The sequence below is a fragment of the Petaurus breviceps genome, unplaced genomic scaffold (genome assembly GCF_028583685.1).
Source record: "Petaurus breviceps papuanus isolate PSGF00001 unplaced genomic scaffold, PetGlider_PUasm1.0 90769, whole genome shotgun sequence".
NCBI lineage: Eukaryota > Metazoa > Chordata > Mammalia > Diprotodontia > Petauridae > Petaurus > Petaurus breviceps.
This window is the reverse complement of record NW_027187341.1, coordinates 18,739,999-18,762,634: the sequence shown is the minus strand read 5'-3', so window position 1 is coordinate 18,762,634 and position 22,636 is coordinate 18,739,999.

Sequence of the window (22,636 nt, the reverse complement as noted above, 5' to 3'; positions counted from 1 at the left end):
ATGAATTGGCTTGTGCAGCCCTGCTATATGAATGTGGTGAGCTGTGGTGGAGGGAGTACTAAGTAAACCATAAGAGGTTAGGAATTAGCCTTCTTTGTTCATTTATTGAGTTTTTGCCTCATTTGCATCCTTAGTCTTCTAGACTGTGGAGGCAGCCAAAATGGCTGTATCTCTGGTTCATAATCCCTGTTTTGGAGACGCTTCAGAGATTATGAGGATTGGAGGAAAAGCTAATCTTTTATCTTGTTGGTCATGTAACCTGGAAGATTGCTGTCTCCCCCATCCCCTCCCTCTCCACCCCTCCCAACCAAATTTTATTGTTTTTAACTATCCTTACAAATTAGGTAAGCATACTAGAAGGAAAATAACCATTTGTTGAATTGGATTGAAGACCCCTCTTGCCTGTATCAGAGGGCAGTAAAGGGTGGAGTTTGGGGAGTAAGCTCTAAGAGAATGTTGTACCCTTCCCTTCCTCCTCATTGACCATGTCATTAGACAGACTGGTACAGTAACAAACAGTGTATCCAGCTAGGAGCTGAAATAGGACAGTGCAGTTTAGTTTCTCATGATCACCATTTTCTCCTACTGGAATTGGTACACTTGCAATAGGCAGGAAGCAGTATAATGAGACCTGGATCCTGGTTTCTCAGGATTGACTGTCTATTTTCTTTCATTGCCTCTGAGTTTCATACTTTCTGTTCACCATTAACAGAGTTGGAGCATTCAGTTGCTGCTGTTGGATCTGAGCTTTCTGATCACCATGTAGTGAAACTGATTTTGAGCATCACTTTTGACTGGTTATGCAAGAGATAGGGAAAGAGGAACCACTTGCTATCAGACTGAGGTTACTGGAAACTACCCTGTGGATATGATGCAGATATTGAAGTAGAGCCAGGGACCTGAGCTAAAAGAGGAAAGAAGAGTCTACTTCCTAAAACTAGATAATAAAGAGGGGACAATATTCTTTCATCACTCTCCTCCTAATTTCCTTTGGTATGGTTGACGACCTGAAACTATGGTCCTGGAGTATGGTCCTGGAGTCTCCTCCCCCTTTCCTACTATCTCTAATAACAAGTAGTTTAGAAATACTTTTCTGCCACCCTGAATATCTGGGAGGGTAAGTAAGAAGAAGTTTTAGAAGATACATGCCTCCATGTAGGAATAACTAACCATTTTATTTCCATTTGTAGTATAACCATACTATATTGATTTTCTGAGTCCTGTGAATGTTGGAGGATTGCAATTATATAAAGGAGAATCCAACTGCAGGGTAGGGAAAGCTATGGACTTCCTTTTTTATATTTAATTTTTTATTTTATTTTTCCCAATTATATGTAAAATTTTTTTAAACTTTTTTTTTTCTTATTTATTTTTTTAAAGCAATCGGGGTTAAGTAACTTGCTCAAGGTTACACGGCCAGTTATTTCTGGGTGTGGTGCTAAGTATCTGAGCCTGGATTTGATCCCCAGGTCATCCCTACACTGGAGCTAGTGCTCTTACTCACTGAGCCACCTCCCCTAAGCAATTGGGGTTAGGTAACTTGCTCAAGGTTACACGGCCAGGTGTTTCTGGGTGGGTAATAAGTGTCTGAGCCTGGATTCGTTCCACATGTCATGCCAACACTGGAGCCGGTGCTCTTACTCGCTGTGCTACCTGGCCATCCCTAGTAGGGAAATTGGGGTTAAGTGACTTGCCCAAGGTCACACAGCTAGTTTTTTTTAGGGGGGGTCTGTGTGTGTGTCTGAGGCTGGATTTGAACTCAGGTCCTCCTGACTCCAGGGCCAGTGCTCTATTCATTGTGCCACCTAGCCGCCCCTCTAAACATTTGTTTTTTAATAAAACTTGGAGTTCTAAATTCTCTTCCTTCCTCCTTCCCCTCCTTGAAAAGGCAAGCAATTTGTTATAGATTATGTATGTGCAGTCATGCAAAACATATTTCCATATTAATCATGTTGTCAAAGAAAATGCAGACCAAAAAAATAAGAAAAAAAGTTAAAAAGTATGCTTCAATCTGCATTCAGATTCCATCAGTTCTGTCACTGGAGGTGGCTAGCATTTTTCATCATAGATCCTTCAGAATTGTCTCAGATCCCATTATTGCTGAGAATAGCTAAGTCATTCAAATTTGGTAACTATATAATATTGCTGTTACTGTGTACAAAGTTCTTCTTGTTCTGTTCACTTCACTTTGCATCAGTTTATATGTCTTTCCAGGTTTTTTCTAAAATCATACTGCTCATCATTTCATATAGTACAATAGTATTCCATCACAATCATATACTACAACTTATTCAGCCATCCTCTAGTTGATTGAGGCATCCCCTCAATCTCCAGTTCTTTGCCACCACAAAAAGAGTGGCTACAAATATTTTCCTTTTTTAATCTCTTTGGGATACAGACCTAGTAGTGCTATTGCTGGATCAAAGGTTATGCACAGTTTGATGACCTTAAAAAATTTATTTACTTACTTTCAGTTTTCAACATTCACTTCCATAAGATTTTGAGTTCTAAATTTTCTCCCCCTCCCTTCTCTCCCTCTTTCCCAAGATAGCATGCAGTCTGATATAGGGTATACATATACATTAATATTGAACATATTTTCACATTAGTCATGTTGTAAAGAAGGATTAAAATCAATGGGAGAAACCACGAAAAATAAGAAACAAAAAAAGAAAAAGAGCAAATAGTATGCTTCTATCTGCATTTTGACTCCATAGTTCTTTTTCTTGATATGAATAGCATTTTCTATCATGAATCTTTTGGAGTTGTCTTAGATCCTTGCATTGCTGAGAAGAGATATGTCTATTAAAGGTAGTCATTGTACAATGTTGCTGTTATTATTTACAATGTTCTCCTGGTTCTGCTCACTTCACTAATTATCAGTTCATGCAAGTCTTCCCTGGTTTTTCTGAAGTTTGCCTGCTTATCATTTCCATGGAACAATAGTATTCTGTTACATTCATATACCACAACTTGTTCAGCTATTCCCCAATTGATGGGCATCCCCTCAATTTCTAATTCTTGGCCACTACAAAGAGTTGCTATAAATATTTTTGAACATATGGGTCCTTTTCCCTTTTTCATGACCTCTTTAGGATACAGACTTAAAAGTGGTATTGTTGGGTCAAAGGGTATGCACAATTTTATAGCCCTTTGGGCATAGTTCCAGATTGTTCCCCAGAATGGATGGATCAGTTCACAACTCCACCAACAATGCATTAGTTTCTCACTTTTCCCACACCCTCTCCAAGATTTGTTATTTTTCTGTCATATTAGCCACTGTGATAGGTATAATGTGGTACCTTAGAGTTGTTTTAATTAGAATTTCTCCCATCAGTAGTGATTTAGAGCATTTTTTTTCATATGACTATAGATAGGTTTGTTTTCTTTGTCTAAAAACTGCCTGTTGTATCCTTTGACTATTTGTCAATTGGGGAATGACTTGTGTTCTTATAAATTTGACTTAGTTCTCTATATATCTGACAAATAAAGACTTTATCAGATAAATGTTCTATAAATTTTTTCTCCTAGTTTCTTTCCTTCTAATCTTGGCTGAATTAGTTTTGTTTGTGCAAACCTTTTTTAATTTAATGTAATGAAAATTATCCATTTTTAATTATGTAATGCTCTCTATCTCTTGTTTGGTCATAAAGTCTTTATTCACAGATCTGACAGGTAAGGTATTCTATGCTCCCCTAATTTGCTTATGATATTACCCTTTATTTCTAAGTCATGGAACCATTTTGACCTTATCTCAGTATGTAGTATAAGATGTTGATGTATACCTACTTTCTGCCAAACTGATTTCCAGTTTTCCCAGCAATTTTTGTTAAGTGGTAAGTTCTTATCCCAAAAGCTTGGATCTTTGGGTTTGTCAAGCACTAGATTACCATGGTCCTTTACTAGTATATATTGTATACTTAATCATTTCACTGATCCACTCTATTTCTTAGCCAGTACCAGATTGTTTTGATGATTACTACTTTGTAATACAGTTTGTGATCTGGTACTGCTAGGCTACCTTCTTTCATATTTTTTCATTAATTCCCTTTATATTCTTGTCCTTTTGTTCCTCCAGATGAATTTTTAAATTATTTTTTCTAACTATAATTTTTTGATTATTTGATTGCATGGCACTGAATAAATTAAGTAGAATTGTTATTTTTATTATATTTGCTCTGTCTACCCATGAGTAATTAATATTTCTCCAATTGTTTAGATCTTACTTTGTGTGAAAAGCATTTTATAATTGTGTTCATACAGTTCTTAGGTTTGTCTTCTCAAGTAGACTCCCAAGTATTTTATATTGTCTACAGTTATTTTAAATGGAATTTCTCTTTCTATCTCTTGCTGCTGGACTCTGTTGGTACTATATAATGTTGATGATTTATGTGGCTTTATTTTATATTCTGCAACTTTGCTGAAGTGGTTAATTATTCCCTCTAGTTTTTTAGTTGATTGCCTGGAATTTTATAAGTATGCCATCATATCATCTGCAGAGAGTGATACTTCTATTTCATTACCTATTCTAATTCCTTCCGTTTCTTTTTCTTCTCTTATTGCTATAGCGAACATTTCAATAGCAGTTTCATAATGAACATCCTTGCATCACCCCTGATCTTATTGGGAAGGCTTCTAGCTTATCCCCATTACATGGAATTTATATTTTTAGCAGCATTTCATACCATCTCCAAGTTAAGTTCCAAACTTGTCTAATAGGTTTATACTGCTCAGCATTGCCCCTTGAAGCTATGCTCAGGCTGAGGGGGAAGTCTGTGATATGTCATTTAAGTGCCCTCTGGTGACCAAAGGGAATAATACAACTGTGTGGGAAATTTTTGGTCTTTTTTGGATATTGTGTATCTCCTACCCCAGTATCTTTTCCAAGAATCCCTCGAATTGCGTTTAGAAGAGTCTGACATGGCTGAAAATGACTGAATAACAACAAAATATTTCAATATATCCTCTCATAGAAGCTAATTGATATCAACTGGTTAGTCAGTATTTCACTCTGAATAGGAGGGGACTCATGACCTATAAAACTAGCATCACCAACCCCTCTGGGTTATCAGTTACTTGATGGGGAACCAGACTTCCTGAGGGACTGAAATTTGGGAGGGGGAGCCCAAATGAGTAGTGGACTGAATCTATGATATTTCTTAAATTCTCTTCTTACTCTATATTTATTAAATTCTGTTCTAGTGTAGATTAGAGGTATCAAACACCTGGCTAGCCCACAACACTGAGTGAATCCTGTACCTAAGTAATATGTAATTGGGAAATATTTATCAAAATAAATAAAAATGCAGTAAAACAAAGATAATGTAAGATATAGTTTTCTAAGTCAATATGAGGTGGCAGAGTTCTTTTTGTATGGTTTAGCCTGTTTTTATTTGTTTTATACAGTTGGTATAGATCAAAATACCTGAAGACAAAAACTTTATTAGTCGAAATAATCCTTTCAGGTGAGTACTCTTCTATTAATGCCACAGAATAGCATTAACTCAGGCCACTGGGGCACCACTTAATATAGTAGAGTTATATTTTATATATATTTATTGGGAAGGGGGAATCAATGGGGGAATGACTGAACAAGTTGTAGTATGTGATTATGATAAAATACTATTGTACTATAAGAAATGATGAGAAGGATGCTGTCAGAAAAACCTGGAAAGCCTTGCATGGGCTGGTTCAAAGTAGAATGTACGACATACAAAGTAACAGCAATATTGTAAGATGATCAGCTGTGAATGATTTAGCTATTCCCAGCAATACAACAATCTAAGACAACTCTGAAAGACTCATGATAAAAAATGCTATCCATCCCCAGAGAAAGAATTGATAGTATCTGAATACAGATTGAAGCATACTTTTTTTAACTTTCTTTATTTTTCTTGAGTTTTTTTTTCTATATTTTCTTTCACAACATGACCATCATGAATATGTTTTGCATGACTACACATGTAGAACTTAATATTGGATTGCTTGCCTTCTTAATAGGGGGTGTGGAGAGGGAGGGAAAGAATTTGGAACTCAAAGTTTTAAAAACAAATGTTAAAATTATTTTTACATGCAACTGGGGAAAAATAAAATAGTAAATGAAAGCTTAAAAATATAATAAATGGACTGAAAGTTAAACTTCCTTTGGCTAACATATACCAAGAACCAAGTTATCTGGGATGTAGTCTTGACTGTCACTACCTTAGGGGAAATACAATCTCTCTCTGCCTCAGTTTCCTCAAATATAAAATAAGCAGATTGGTCTAGATGATTTCTAAGGCCTCTTTTAGTTTTAAGATTTGATATTTCTATGTCTATTCAACTAATATATTGGACTAGCCACAGGTTCTTCTTACACAGTGATAAAAGTTGCTCAGACTGAATTATATTCTTTTTTTTTTTACTAATTTATTTATTTTTACAATTTTCTTTTCTTTTTTAGTAGTTATTTTTTCCAATTACATGTAAAGATTTTTTTCAACACTCGTTTAAAAATTTATTTAGTATTTAATTTTTTGGGTATTTATTTACTTATATATCTTTAGTTTTCTGCATTCATTTCTACAAGATTTTGAGTTCCAAATTTTCTCCAGTATTTAATTTTTCTTAGTTACATGTAAACAACAATCTTTAACACTTCTTTTTAAAACTTTGAAATCCAAATTCTCTCCCCTCCTCCCTTTTCACCCCTCCCTCATTGAGAAAGCAAGCAATTCCATATAGGTTATATATGTGTAGTCAGTAAAATATATCCATAAGTCATGTTGTGAAAGAAAACAGATTTTAAAAACTCAAGAAAAATAAAGTGGAAAAAAACTTAAATGTTGCTTCAATCTGTATTTAGACACCGTCAGTTCTTTCTTTGAAGATGGATAGCATTTTTCATCATAAGTCCTTCAGAGCTGTCACGAATCATTATATTGCTGAGAATAGCTAAGTCATTCACAGCTGATTATCCTACAATATTGCTGTTACTTTGTACCCATTACATTTCACTTTGCATCAACCCATTTAATTCTTTCTAGGTTTTTCTTTTTCCTTTCCTTTTTTTTTTTAAAGCAGTTGGGGTCAAATAACTTGCCCAAGGTTACATGGCCAGTTATTTTGTGTGGGTGTTAGTATCTGAGGCCGGAACTGATCCAGGGTTCTCCTGACTCTGGGGCTGGCGCTCTTACTCACTGTGCCACTTAGCTGTCCCTTTCTAGGTTTTTCTGAGAGCATCCTGCTCATCATTTCTTATAGTACAATAGGATTTCATCACAATTACATCCCTTAGCTTATTCAGCCATTCCCCAATTGATGTGCATCTCCCCTTAATTTCCAATTCTTTACTCCAGAAAAGAGCTGCTATAAATATTTTTGTGCATATATGTTCTTTGCCTTTCTATCTCTTTTGGGATATAGATTTAATAGTGGTATTGCTATGTCAAAGGGCATGCATGATTTTATAGCCCTTTGGGCATAGTTCCAAATTGCTCTATAGAATGGTTTAATCAATTCACAACTCTTAACAATAGTACATTAATGTCTCATTTTTCCCACATCGCTTCCAACAAATGTCATTTACTTTTTCTGTCCTATTATCTGATCTAATAGGTATGAGGTGGTACCTCAGAATTGTTTTATCTTATAATTCTCCAATCATTAGTGAGTTAGAATATTTTTTTCATATGGCTATAGATATTGTTGATTACTTCATCTGAAAACTCTGTCTTCTGATCATTTGTTATTTGGGAAATGGCTCTTATTTTTATAAATTTGACAGTTCTCTATATGTTAAAGAAATGAGGTCTTTATCTGAGAAATTTTTTTCAGTTACTATTGCTAACTGTATTTCCCTTCATCCTATTCCCCCATCCCCATTTATTCTATTCTCTCTTCTTTCACCCTGTCTGTTCTCAAAAGTGTTTTGCTTCTGATTACCCCCTCCCCCATTCTGTCCTCCTTTCTGTTACCCTTCCCTTCTCTTATCCCCTCCCCCTTCTATTTTCCTGTACATGTAAAAACAATATTGAATACCCCCTCCCCGAATCTGCTCTCTCCTATATCCTCCCCCATCCCCCCTCCAATTTTCTGGTAAGGCAAAATGGATCTCCATACCCCAGTGCCTATATACCTTATTACCCAGTTGCATGTAAAATACATTTGATTTTAAAACTTTGAATTCCAGATTCTTTCCCTTCCTCCATCATCACCCACCCTTACTGGGAAGACAAGCAATTCAATATAGGTTGTGCATGTGTAGTTAAGCAAAACATTTCCATAGTGGATATATTGTGAAATACTATATTTCCCTCCATCCTATCCCGCCCCCCACTTGTTCTATTCTCTACTTTGACCCTGTCCCTTTTCAAAAGTGTGTTCTTCTAACTACCCTCCCCCCAATCTGCCCTCCCTTCTATCATCCCCCCTCTTATCCCCTTCCCCCCTACTTTCCTGTAGGGTAAGATACCCAATTTAGTGTGTATGTTATTCCCTCCTTAAGCCAAAATCAGTGAGAGTAAGGTAGACCCATTCCCTTTTGCCTTCCTGTTCTTCCCCTCCATTGTAATAGTTTTCCCTTGCCTCTTTTATATGACATAATTTACCCTATTCTGTCCCTCCCTATCTTCTCTCATTATATTCCTCTCTCACCTCTTAATTTAATTTTTAAAATATCATCCCTTCCTATTCAATTGGTCCTGTGCCCTTTGTCTACGTATACCTGTACTCATATATACATACACTCACATATGTATTCATACACACATATACGCTCCTATATAGACATAGACATAGATATGTATGTAGTATACATACATATATATGTATATATATATATCTATATACACACACATTTATATTCCCTTCAAGTATCCTCATACTGAGAAAAGTTTCATAAGTTACAATTATCATTTTTCTGTGTAGGAATATAAATAGTTTGACTTTAATAAGTTCCTTATGATTTCTTTTCCCTGTTTACCTTCTAATACTTCTCTTGCTTCTTGTATTTGAATGTCAAATTTTCTATTTAACTCTGGTTTTTTCCTCAAGAATACTTGAAAGTCCTCTATTTCATTGAATGACCATATTTTACCCTGAAACATGATACTCAGTTTTTCTGGGTAGGTGATTCTTGGTTTTAATCCCAGCTCCTTTGACCTTCAGAATATCATATTCCAAGACCTTCGATCCCTCAGTGTAGAAGCTGCCAGATCCTGTGTTATCCTGATTGTGTTTCCACAATATTCAAATTGTTTCTTCCTGGCTGCTTGTAATATTTTTTCCTTGATCTGGGAATTCCAGAACCTTGCTATAATATTCCTAGGAGTTTTCTTTTTGGGATCTTTTTCAGGAGGTGATCGGTGGATTCTTTCAACCTCTATTTTGCCCTTTGGTTCTAAAACATCAGGGCAATTTTCCTTGAGAATTTCTTGAAGGATGATTTCTAGGTTCTTTTTTTTTTAGGTTTTTAAACTTTAATTTATTAATTTGTTTGTTTCCTTTTAGTTTACAGGATTCAATTCCACAATTCCTTGAATTTCACATTTTGTCCCCCTCCCTTCCCTCCCCCCCATGGCGGCTTATTCTCAAGTATAGCATCTGTAAATACTTTCACATTATACAATGGTCAGGTTATAAGGATGGATTGTACCAGCTGGAATGGTAAAGAAGACATAAAATCAAATAAGAGAACGAAAAAGATCAGGTATTTTGCTTCCACCTGGATATAAATTTAGTTCTTTCTAGTTCTTTCTCTGGATGCACGTTTTTCTCTCCATCATGCGTCTTTTGGGATTGACTTATATCCCTGTATTGTTGAGAAGAGTCCAGTCTATCAAAGTTGGTCATCACACATACGTTGTGTCTGTAATTGTGTACAAATTCCTACTGGTTCTACTCTTCTCACTTAGCATCAGTTTTTTTAAACCTCTCCAGGTAAATATGAAGACCGCCAGCTCCCCTTTTCTTATGGCGCAACAGTATTCCATAACATGCATATACCACAACTTGTTCAGCCATTCCCCAATTGATGGGCACCCCCTTAATTTCCAATTCTTTGCCACAACAAAAAAAGCTGCTATAAACATTTTTGTACATATGGGTCTTTCTCCCATTTCTATAATCTCTTTGGGATATAACCCTAGGAGTTGTATTGCTGGATCAAAGGGTATGAAAGTATTTATAGCCCTTTGGGCATAATTCCAGATTGCTCTCCAGAAAGGCTGGATCAGTTCACAACTCCACCAACAATGCATTAGTGTTCCAGTTTGCCCACATCCTCTCCAGCATTTGTCATTTTCCTGTTTTGTCATCTTAGCCAATCTGACTGGTGAGATGTGGTACCTCAGAGTTGTTTTGATTTGCATTTCTCTAATCAATAGTGAGTTAGAGCATTTCTTCATGTGCTTATAGATAGCTTTAATTTCTTTCTCCGAAAACTGCCTGTTCATATCCTTTGACCATTTATCAATTGGGGAATGACTTGTATTCTTATACATTTGACTCAATTCTCTGTATATTTTAGAGATGAGTCCTTTGTCAGAGACATAGGTTGTAAAGATTCTTTCCAATTTCCCACCTCCCTCTTAATCTTGGTTACATTGGCTTTATTTGTACAGAAACTTTTCAATTTCATGTAGCCAAAATTATCCATTTTACATTTTATAATGTTCTCTAATTCCTGTTTCGTCATAAAGTCATTCCCTCTCCACAAGTCTGATAGGTAAACTATTCCTTGTTTTAGCAGACTGCTTACAGTATCATCCTTTATACCTAGATCATGAACTCATTTAGACTTGATTTTGGTATATGGTGTTAGATAATGGTCTATGTCCAGTTTCTGCCATACTATATTCCAGTTTTCCCAGCAGTTTTTGTCAAACAGTGAGTTCTTATCCCAAAAACCAGGGTCTGGGGGTTTATCAAACAATACATTACTGTAGTCGTTGACTTCTGAATCTCGTGTGCCTAATCTATTCCATTGATTCACTTCTCTATTTCTAAGCAGTACCAGGTAGTTTTGATGACTGCTGCTTTATAGTACAGATTGAAATCTGGTAAAGCTAGTCCACCTTCCCTAGCATTTTTTTTTCATTAATTCCCTTGATATTCTAGACCGTTTATTCTTCCAGATGAATTTTGTTACTATTTTTTCTAACTCTATAAAGTAGTTTTTTGGTAAATTAATTGGTATGGCACTAAATATATAATTTAATTTAGGTAAAATTGTCATTTTTATTATATTAGCTCGACCCAGCCATGAGCAATTGATATCTTTCCAATTAGTTAGATCTGACTTTATTTGTGTGAAAAGTGTTTTGTAGTTATGATCATACAGGTCCTGGGTTTGATTTGGCAGGTAGATTCCCAAATATTTTATAATGTCTACAGTAACTTTAAATGGGATTTCTCTTTCTACTTCTTGCTGTTGAATTTCATTGGAAATATATAGGAATGCCGAGGATTTATGTGGGTTTATTTTATATCCTGCAACTTTGCCAAATTTATTTATTGTCTCAAGCAGTTTTTTAATTGATTCTCTAGGATTCTCTAAGTATATCATCATATCATCTGCGAAGAGTGATAGCTTGGTCTCTTCTTTGCCTAACTTGATTCCTTTAATTTCTTTTTCTTCTCTAATTGCTACTGCTAACATTTCTAGTACCAGATTGAATAAGAGGGGTGATAGTGGACACCCTTGTTTCACCCCTGATCTTATGGGAAATGCTTCCAGCTTCTCCCCATTACATATAATACTTGCTGATGGCTTTACATAGATGCTACCTATTATTTTAAGGAAGGCTCCATTTATTCCTATACTTTCTAATGTTTTTAATAGGAATGGATGTTGTATTTTGTCAAAAGCCTTTTCTGCATCTATTGAGAAGATCATGTGGTTTCTGCTAGTTTTGTTGTTGATATGATCAATTATACTGATGGTTTTCCTAATATTAAACCATCCTTGCATTCCTGGAATAAATCCTACCTGATCAAAGTGTATTATTCTTGAGATAAGTTGCTGTAGTCTTTTGGCTAGTATTTTATTTAGAATTTTTGCATCTATATTAATGAGGGAGATTGGTCTATAATTTTCTTTCTCTGTTTTATCTCTTCCTGATTTAGGTATCAATACCATATTTGTGTCATAAAAAGAATTTGGTAGGACTCCTTCTTCACTAATTTTCCCAAATAATTTGTAGAGTATTGGAATCAATTGTTCTTTAAATGATTGATAGAATTCACTAGTGAATCCTAGATTGGCCCTGGAGATTTTTTCCTAGGGAGGTGACTGATGGCTTGTTCAATTTCTTTGTCTGAGATGGGATTATTTAAGTAATTTACTTCCTCTTCAGTTAATCTGGGCAACTTGTATGTTTCTAAATACTCATCCATTTCCCTAAGATTGTCAAATTTATGTGCATACAATTGGGAAAAATAATTCCTAATTATTGTTTTGATTTCCTCTTCATTGGAGGTAGATTCACCCTTTTCATTTTTGATACTCATAATTTGGTTTTCTTCTTTCTTTTTTTTTTATCACATTGACTAAGGGTCTATCAATTTTGTTGGTTTTTTCATAAAACCAGCTCTTGGTTTTATTTATTAGTTCAATAGTTTTCTTAATTTCGATTTTATTAATCTCTCCTTTAGTCTTCAATATTTCTAGTTTAGTATTTAGTTGGGGGTTTTGAATTTGTTCTTTTTCTAGGTTTTTTAATTGCATGCCCAATTCGTTGAGCTCCCTTTTCTCTAATTTAATCATGTATGCACTCAGGGATATAAAACTTCCCCTAAGAACTGCCTTTAATGCATCCCACAGATTTTGGTATGTTGTCTCATTATTATCATTCTCTTGAATGAAGTTACTGATTGTTTCTATAATTTCTTGTTTGACCCACTCATTCTTTAGGATTAAATTGTTTAATTTCCAGTTAGTTTTTAGTCTGTCTTTCCCTGGCCCTTTATTGCATATAATTTTTATTGCATCATGATCTGAGAATGATGCATTTAATATTTCTGCTTTACTGCATAGAATTGTGAGGTTTTTATGCCCTAGAACATGGTCAATTTTTGAGTATGTGCCATGAACCGCTGAGAAGAATGTATATTCCTTTTTATCCCCATTCAGTTTTCTCCAGAGATCTATCATATCTATCCTCTCTAAAATCCTGTTCACCTCCTTAACTTCTTTCTTGTTTATTTTGAGGTTGGGTTTATCAAGTTCAGATAGGGGGAGATTAAGGTCTCCCACTAGTATAGTTTTGCTATCTATTTCTTCCTCTAATTCCTTTAGCTTCACCTCTAGGAATTTGGAAGCTACACCACTTGGTGCATATATGTTAAGTAGTGATATTGCTTCATTCTCGATGGTGCCTTTTAACAGGATATAGTTTCCTTCCTTATCTCTTTTAATTAGGTCAATTTTTGCATTTGCTTTATCTGAGATAAGGATTGCTGCCCCTGCTTTTTTTACTTTAGTTGAGGCATGTTATTTTACTCCAACCTTTTACCTTTACCTTGTGTGTATCCCTCTGTTTCAGATGTGTTTCTTGTAAACAGCATATTGTAGGATTATGATTTCTAATCCATTCTGCTATCCATCTCCGTTTTATAGGAAAGTTCATTCCATTCACATTTACAGTTATGATTTTTATCTGTTTCTTTCCCCTTATCCTATTCCTGCCCCTGTTAATGTACATATTTTTCCTCCCTTCTCCCTTCCCCCCCTTAATAGTTTTCCTTTTGACCACCGCCTCCCTCAGTGTTCCCTTTTCGGCCCCCCTCCCTTTTCCTCCCCTTTTCCCCTTACTACTTCCCTGTCTACGAACCACTCCCATCCCCCTTTTGTAACCCTTTCCCCCTCCTACTACCTGTAGGATATTGTTATACTTAATGAGGTATGCTATTTTTTCTTCGCATCAAGAATGACAGGAACAGATCTCATGCAAAGCTCCTCTCCCTCCCCTCTTTCCCTCTAAAATGATGTGTGTTCTCCTTGTTTACCTTTCTAAGTCACTGTTGCTTCTCGTAATTGGAGGTTGAATTTTCCATTGAGTTCTGGCTTTTTTATCAAGAAGGTCTGGAACTCTGTTATATCATTGAATGACCATCTCTTTGCCTGGAAGAATATGCTCAGTCTTGCTGGGTATGTGATCCTTGGTTGTAATCCAAGCTGTTTTGCCTTCCTGAAAATTGTATTCCACTGCCTCCGATCTTTCAGTGTGGAGGCTGACAAATCCTGTGCAATCCTCACTGTGGACCCTCAATATTTGAATTGTTTCTTTCTGGCCGCTTGAAGTATTTTCTCTTTTATCTGGTAGTTCTGGAGTTTGGCCACAACATTTCGAGGATTTTTCAGTTTGGGATCTCTTACAGCAGGTGTCCGGTGGATTCTGTCGATTTCTATTTTCCCCTCAGGTTCAGGTATCTCAGGGCAGTTTTCCTTAACGAGCTCTTGGAGAATGTTGTCCAGGCTCATTTTTTCATCATAATTTTCTGGTAGGCCTATGATTCTCAGATTATCTCTCCTGGATCTGTTTTCCAGGTCAGTTATTTTTTCTTTGAGGTATTTTACCTCTTTTTCTAATTTTTCATTTTTGTTGTTTAGCTTGGCTACTTCTTGGTTCCTCATAGAGTTATTTGTTTCCATTTGTTTAATTCTGGTTTTTAGCAAATCATTTTCCTTGGTTAATTTTTGAAGCTCCTTTTCCATATCATACACTTTTCTTTTTAGAGAGATGTTTTCCTCATTATAATGCTTTTCGAATTCTGCTATTTTTGTTTTGAGAGAATTATTCATTTTCTCTTCTATCTCTCTCACTTTGCTTTCAAAGTTCCTTTTGATCTCATCTAGGAGAGCCTTCTGCGCTTGGGATCCATTCCCTGTTGAAGTTTCAGCTGTGGGTGTGGAGTCCACATTGTCTCCCTCTGAGGTTGGTTCCTCCCTCTGAGGATAGTAGGACTCTAGAGTCTTTGTCTTTGTAGTCTGCTTCCTACCCATTTTGAGGCAGGGTCCTAACCACGCCCTTCCTCTAGGATCCCAAGCCTTTACTATAGAGGGTTTTGCCCTGGACAATAGTTACTACATTTTCAGGGTCAGAGGGGGGTTTGGAGCAAGTGGGGTTCACTCTGTCATCCTCGTCTTTGGAGGTCCTGAAAGGGGCTTTTAAAAAAAGATTTCTGTGCTATGATGTGGTAGCCCCAGGAGTGTTTGCTGTCCAGTATAGGGGCCCCTATCTTTGCTTCTTACCTTGCTCTTTCCAGTCCTAGCCCTTTGGTGATAGGCCTGGTAGTGGACCTTGTGGTTGGTGGGAAGACTTGCCCTCGGAGTTGATCAGGCCCCTTCCTGGCCTGCCTCCGCCACCGCGCCTTCCCGGCCTGCCTCCGCGCGCCGCCGCGCTGCCACCACTGTGCCTTCCCGGCCCGCGTCCGCTGCCCTAGGTTCTTTTTTTGATCATGGCTTTCAGGTAGTCCAATAATTTTTAAATTATCTCCCCTGTATCTATTTTCCAGGTCAGTAGATTTTCCCATGAGATATTCACATTGCCTTCTATTTTTTCATTTGTTTGGATCTGTTTAATAGTATCTTAATTTCTCATAAAGTCACTAGCTACCATTTGCTCCAATCTAATTCTGAAGGACTTATTCTCTTCAGTGAGCTTTTGAGATTATTTTTCCATCTGGCAAATTTGGCTTTTTAAGGCATTCTTCTCCTCATTGGCTTTTTGGGCCTCTTTTGCCATTTGAATTAGTCTATTTTTTAAGGTGTTATTTTCTTTAGTCAGATTGTTGAGTCTCTTTTCATGATTTTCTTGCATTATTCTCATTTCTCTTCCCAATTTTCCCTCCACTTCTCTTATTTGGTTTTCAGAATTCTTCTTAAGCTCCTCTATGGCCTTTAACCAATTCATATTTTTCTTGGAAGCTTTTGGTGCAGGTGTTCTGACTTCATTGTCTTCCTCCTGTTCCATGCTTTGATCCTTTTTGTCTGTAAAAAAGGAATCTAAGGTTTGATTGTTGTGCTTGCTTTGCTTCCTTTGCTTGCTCACATTGCCACTCAATTACTTGACTTTTGAGCTTTTTGCCACAATAGAAGTTTGCTTCCAGAGAGGAGAGCTTTGTCCCAAATAGCTGGGGTTTTCACAGCTGCCGCAGCTATTAGCTCTACAGCCCCCACTAGCTCTGGCCCCTACAATCTGCAGGCCAGGAGCTCTGAAGCAGCCACTTGTCTGCTGTACAGCCTCCGTACCTCCACCACTTTGCGCCCTAGGGGGCAGAATCCAGACTGTGCTCCATTTCCCCCAGTTCCAACAGAGTTCCACACTGCCCTTTTACTTTGCCTTTAGCATTTATGGGTTGATAATTCTGGAAACTGCCACTGCTGCTGGTGATTCACTTTTCTGAAGTCTACTCCAGCTGCTGCTGGTTGGGGCCAACCTGGGGCTAAAACTGTGGGCTCAACGGGGGCTGGGCTTGGCTCCCAGCACACTGTGATGGACCCTTTCTATAGGCCTGCAGGGCTGCCTTCAGTGGGAGATTTGTTTCTCGATGTCACTTTGTGGGTTCTGTCTAATAACTTCTTAAAGTTATAAATTGCAACTAGAAAAGTGTTTAATGAAATGCATTATGTAGTCTAAGAGAAACTACAGAGAATAGTTTCTTTCCAGACTTGACTCTAGCTAGCATCACCTTCTGTATTAGTGGAGTATTAAACTCAAATAGAAGCAACTTCCTGAAGGCTGTATATCAACTTAGAAAACAACAAGTTAACATCAGCAGTGTTGTATTTTATTTTTATTTATTTTGTTAAACATTTACAAATTACATTTTAATCTGGTTCTGAGACCAAGGGGTCATTGCTTTTACAACTCTGTTCTATATGCACTTCCCAACTGCTAGTATCTTTTCACAATCCATAAACTCATATCTGTGTAGATTGTCTTTCCCAATTGTATATAAGGTCCCTGAAGAAAGAGACTGTTCCACTTTTCTTTCTGTCCCTAGCACCTAGCATAGTATCTGGCATTTAATAATAATTGATGAACAAATGCTAGATGATTGACTGATTAAAGGAACTTCATATGCAGTCTTTCAGGGATAGTTAAAACTTCAAATAATGGTCTTTTTACAATGCTCATGTAGCTTCTTCCCAAGGAAGGCTGACTGTATCTCCTCCTGAGTGTTTTAGCATATGACACATGGCTAAGGTATTTCATCTCTAATGTTTTTAGCTCAAGCCCCCATTCTAGAATGTTTCCTCCCCACTGTTAACAGCCAGTGATTAGAGCCCGAGTTTCATTTAACCAATTAACATAAATTAGCTTTCACAAAGGGATATTTACTCTAAGGATAGGGCAAAACTAGAAGTTTGAAGAATTACTATCCTCCTTTCCCCTGATGCCTGGGTGTACAATTTCCTCTATATTACTTATATCCTTCAGTCCTTATAGAGAGTGCGCTCAGACTTAAACCAGCTTTAACATAGCATTTGCCTCAAGTTCATTTCCAAATACAGCATGGCCAGTGGATGGATGAGTATGCATTTCTGTTACCATAAGCGAGTTGCTCTGATATTTTGCTCCTCAGTGTTTATTTTCCCCAAAATCCTGGTGTGGACACTAACTCACAGACTTCTTGTGGTTAATTCTCCTGACATTTTGAAACTCATCATGTTGCAGCTATCTCCAGCATTTTTCAGAAAGGAATAAATTAACAGAGACAGAAGAATCGCAGACCCATATGTTCTCCATTTCAGGTCAATTCTAGAGGAGTTGGTGAATTGGGTCTGAGGTCTTTCTCCAACCTTGAAGGACACAGCAGCTCTTCTTCTTTCTCCAGAGACAGCCAAGCAGTTGAACGGCCAGCTCCAAGACTTGCGTTGGTTTACTAATGTCTTTGAATGCACACCAGTTCTGACAGTGCAAACAGTTGACAATCCTACTCCGTATCATGTGGTGAACAGACAGGAACCAGCTCCACAAGTCTGTGCATGCTTCAAGTCAGGGAGCAGGGCACTTCCATCACATTTCAACTTGCCTTTCTAGAAGCAGGCTGCCCAGCTTCTTCCATGTGAAGGATTGTATTAACCCCCTCCTCTAACACTAACAAATATGGGCAGACTGTCACTTTTTTTCTTAATAGAAATTGGGAGCTCTGAGTGTAGGGAGTTCTTAACCTTTTTATAGACCCTCTTCTCAGAGTAATGTTTTTAAATGCACAAAAATATAGGATTACAAAGAAAAGCAATGACATTGAAATAAATACTTTTTCCCCCATCCAAATTCAGAATTATCCTGAAATCTATCTACAGACTCCCTCACAAGATCCCCAGGTTAAGAATATCTCTTGTAGAGGATATTCAGTTGAAAAAATTTCAAGATTGTGCTCAATTAAAAAAAATTTTTTTTAAAGCAATTGGGGTTAACTTAAGGTTACATGGCCAGTTTTTTTTTGTGTGGGTGTTAAGTATCTGAGGCCGGAATTGATCTTGGGTCCTCCCAACTCTAGGGCTGGCACTCTTACTCACTGTAGCACCTAGCTGCCCCTCAATTAAAAATTTTTTTAAAGTAATTCTTTTATTTTCTGATGATTCTCTTTCTTTAGATTTTAAATTCCTAGAGTCCAGGAATTGTCTAAAGTCTTATTCTTTTTGTATCTCCAGTCATATTTAGCCAAACTGTGGCCTGGTAATAAATATTTGTAGAATTGATTTAAATCTGCTTTGATGTGAGATGCTTAAAGAATGTCTTTTATTTGACGCTAGTAAAAACTGAGAAGCTGCCTTGAACTTGAACTTACTGAATAGAATCCACAGCCATGGATTTAGTTTTATATGGGAATTTAAAAAAGATAAACTACTTTGTACTCTATTTTCCTCTAACTTATAGTTTCTGTGATTTGCATTGAATGATTAGGTCACAAACTCAACATGTTTTTGAACTGAAAATGTTTATTGAATTGAATGCTTGTTAAATGTCCTTTTTATTTTGTCTTTTAAATGATTTTAAGGTCTTAGAAGGGGATTTTTATCTTGAAATTTACTAATTTTTGATTTATTACTAGTTAAGTGGCTATTTTCCTTATTATTTCTCCCTGTTTAATTGTTATGCCATCTCTAACAAAATTAAATCAAGAGCCTAGAAGAATACATAAGAACCTGGATATAGTATTGTTTGTTTTACTACAGAGCAAAGCTCAATATAACATCTTTTAATATGACAATATTTTGTCTTTTTCTCCTCTTTTCTATTGTTTATCCTACCTTATCATCCACAGATATTTCTTAATTTCATTGTGGGGCAGAAAAGCTGCTCTACACTTGAAAATACAATTTTGATTACCTAATCATTTATTCACCTGTGCATAGGATGCTATGGATTCCCCAGTTGGCCTGGGAAAATTTAAAAAAAATTTTTATTTTCAGTTCCAAATTCTCCTTTCTTCCATCCCTCCCCCCTCCCACTGAGAAGGCAAGATATATGATACTCATTATACATATGAAGTCATGCAAAACATTTCACTATTTAGCCTTGTTAAGGGGGGGAAGCAAGAAAAATTAAGAGGAAAAAATATGTTTTAATCTACACTAAATCCATTAGTTCTCTCTCTGTAATGCCATGCACAAGCAGCTTTCCAGAACAATGCTACTGTGAACAGCTTTTAAGGTTCTGATTACACAGTATAGTGATCACTCTATTCCATAACAAATCAAAGCAAAACTTTCTCAGAAAATCAAGGTACAGCATTCACAATATTACAACTTATCACAGAAAATCACAATATAATATTCACAGCATAGTCTCAAAGTACAATAGTCAAAGTCTTCCACTCATGGGGCAACTAAGTTAACTCAATCAGTCACTTATCAGTAACAATCATATAATAGTCACAGTCTTCCACTCATGGGGCACACTTGATTAACTCAATCAGTCACTTATTCAGAAATAAATTACTAAGTACCATACACAAAACCCTCCACCCCTTAGGTTACTAGTAAACTATAATTCCATAATTACTCGGTACCCAAGGAGAGATCATTTCATCTTGACTTGGGGCCTGTTTTCAGATTCCCTGGATCCCCTTCCATGGTCCCAGATTCTACCTGGATTCACTAGATTGTCACCTGGGTTCACTGGCAGACAGCTCCCAGTTCCTTGTCCAGCTCTCTGGGCAGGTCCTGCTCCACACTGAAGTTCACAGAGTCTGGTCCATGTCAGATCCTTTAGCATTTCTGCTCCAGGGAATTCAAGGCTCAATCAAGCCACAAACAAAGTCTCAGCATCCCAGTCATGCTTCCTCAGTCACCTGGGCTCCTGACTCCTGGCTACTGGGCTCCTGGGATCCTGTTTAGAAGAAGCTCCACCACCACTACAAGTTCTCAGGAAATTCTGGCTCAGTTCTCCACTCTCTCTTCTGTAGCTGCTCTGCCACCAGATCCTGGTCTCAAGAAATTCTGACTGTGCCTCTCTGGGGCTTTTCCTTATATACTCACAGCATTAGCTTCCTGTTTCAGCCAACCTCTTCCTGTTACATCAGTAACAGGAGACAGGAGCTCATACCTTCTGTTTCTCCAACAGAGGCTTGATCGTTACTAAGTGCTAACTAAGTACCTGCTACTTTTGCCAACACAAAAGGCATCTTCAAATTCAAAATTACATTACCATTACACTCTCTGAAGGTGGATAGTAGTATTCATTATGAGTCATTTGGTACTGTCACAGGTCATTGTACTGATCAGAGCACCTAAGTGTTTTGCAATTAATTATTGCTGTTAATGAATATCATTGTTACTGTGTACAAAGTCTTCCAGTTCTGCTTATTTCACTTTGCATCAGTTCATATAAGTCTTCCCAGGTTTTTCTGAATGCATCCCTTTCATCATTCCTTACAGAAAATAGTATTCTATCATAACTATACACCATAATTTGTTTAGCCATTCCCCAATTGATGGGTATCCCCTTTATTTCCAGTTCTTTTCCACTACAAAAAGAGCTGCTACAAATATTTTTGTACATATATAGGTCCTTTTCCTTTGATCTCTTTGGGGTACAGACCTAGTTGTTGTATTTCTGGGTGAAAGGGTACACACATTTTTATATTTCTTTGGGTATGGTTTCCAGTTGTTTTCCAGAATGGTTGCACAAGTTCATAGCTCCCATTTGCTACCAAAACGCTGGGCTGGTGTGAATGGAACTTAATGGAACTCCAAAACTATTGGAGTGATTTGCCTTTACCTTCTCTATCCAGCTCATTTTACATATGAGGAAACTGAAATAAGCAGGGTTAAGTGACTTGTCTAGGGTCCCTCATCTAGTAAGCATCTGAAGCCAGATTTGAGATGAGTCTTCCTGACTTCAGGCCAGGATTCTATCCACTGAACCATACAGTTGCCTCAGGTAGGTTCTATCAAACTAGAAACATTTCCAATACTCATCTGGGATCAGACAATGTTTTAATCAGAAGACCTACCTCACTAAAGTACCAGAATGATATCTCCTATGTTGTGCATTTCCCCTCTTTCTCCAGAAATTTAGATCATCCTTAAAGAATTTGTGATCTGAATGAATGGGGAAATTCTCACGCAGAGATAATCCTCAGTCCTAATATAGGATGAGATGTTCACATCTTTTTTTTAATTGTTGTTTTTTGCTTTTTGAAGGGCAATTGGGGTTAAGTAACTTGCCCAAGGTTACAAGGCTAGTTTTTTTTTTTTTTTTGGTGTGGGTGTTAAGTGTCTGAGGCTGGAACCCAAATCGGGTCCTCCTGATTCTGAGGCCTGCGCTTTACTCACTGCACCACCTAGCCACCCCAAGATGTTCATATCTTAATGAATTATTCCTTCCAAGGTTATTTTTATTTTGAAAAGGAACTCTTGAAATATCTCAACCCAATCCTTCCAACTCTTCCTTTTGGTGAAAGGAAAGTAGGAATAGGAAAGTAATAGTCTTGTTGTAGTCTGTTCTCATCAGATCTCTTTGGGAGTATTATGTTCAGTTTTGGTATCACAATTTAATGTTATTGATAAGCTGTAATGGGTTGAGATGAGGGGAATAAGTATGGTGAAGGCCCTTGAATCAATGTCATTTGAGGAGCGGTTGAACAGGGACAGTTTAGCCTGGGGAAGTCTTGGGAGGGGGGAGGGAGCTCCGAGGGGCCCTGTTCAAGTATATGAAAGGCACCCATCCCACCCCCTTCAAAGCGTAGAACCAGGAAGCAAATTTGGACTTTCCAGGAAAAACCTTCCCTATAATTAGTGCTATCGAGAAGTACAATGGGTTACTTTGACCTGTGAGAGGTCTTCAAGCAGAGAGACTGGATGTTAGGTGCAATATGGGATGGGCCAGATAGAACTAACCCTCAACTTCTGTGATTCTGAAAGCAAGCTGTCAAAAGACATTTAAAGCTGTGTCCCAGGAGGCTCTAAAGTGGAGCCAGAGCCTTCTTTAGAGATGGAAGGAGCTCAGGTTGTAGAGTTAGTAAGTCATAGACCTAGGGCTGAAAGAAGTGTTAAAGGTTATCTAGTCCAAGCATCTCATTTTATGGAATGAGGAAACTGTGTGCCAAAAAAGTCTAACGCAGTCCCCAAAGTCATGGGTGTAAGCAGCAAAACCTGCATTTGAACTCAGGCCCTCCGGCTCATAATCACAACCCGGGG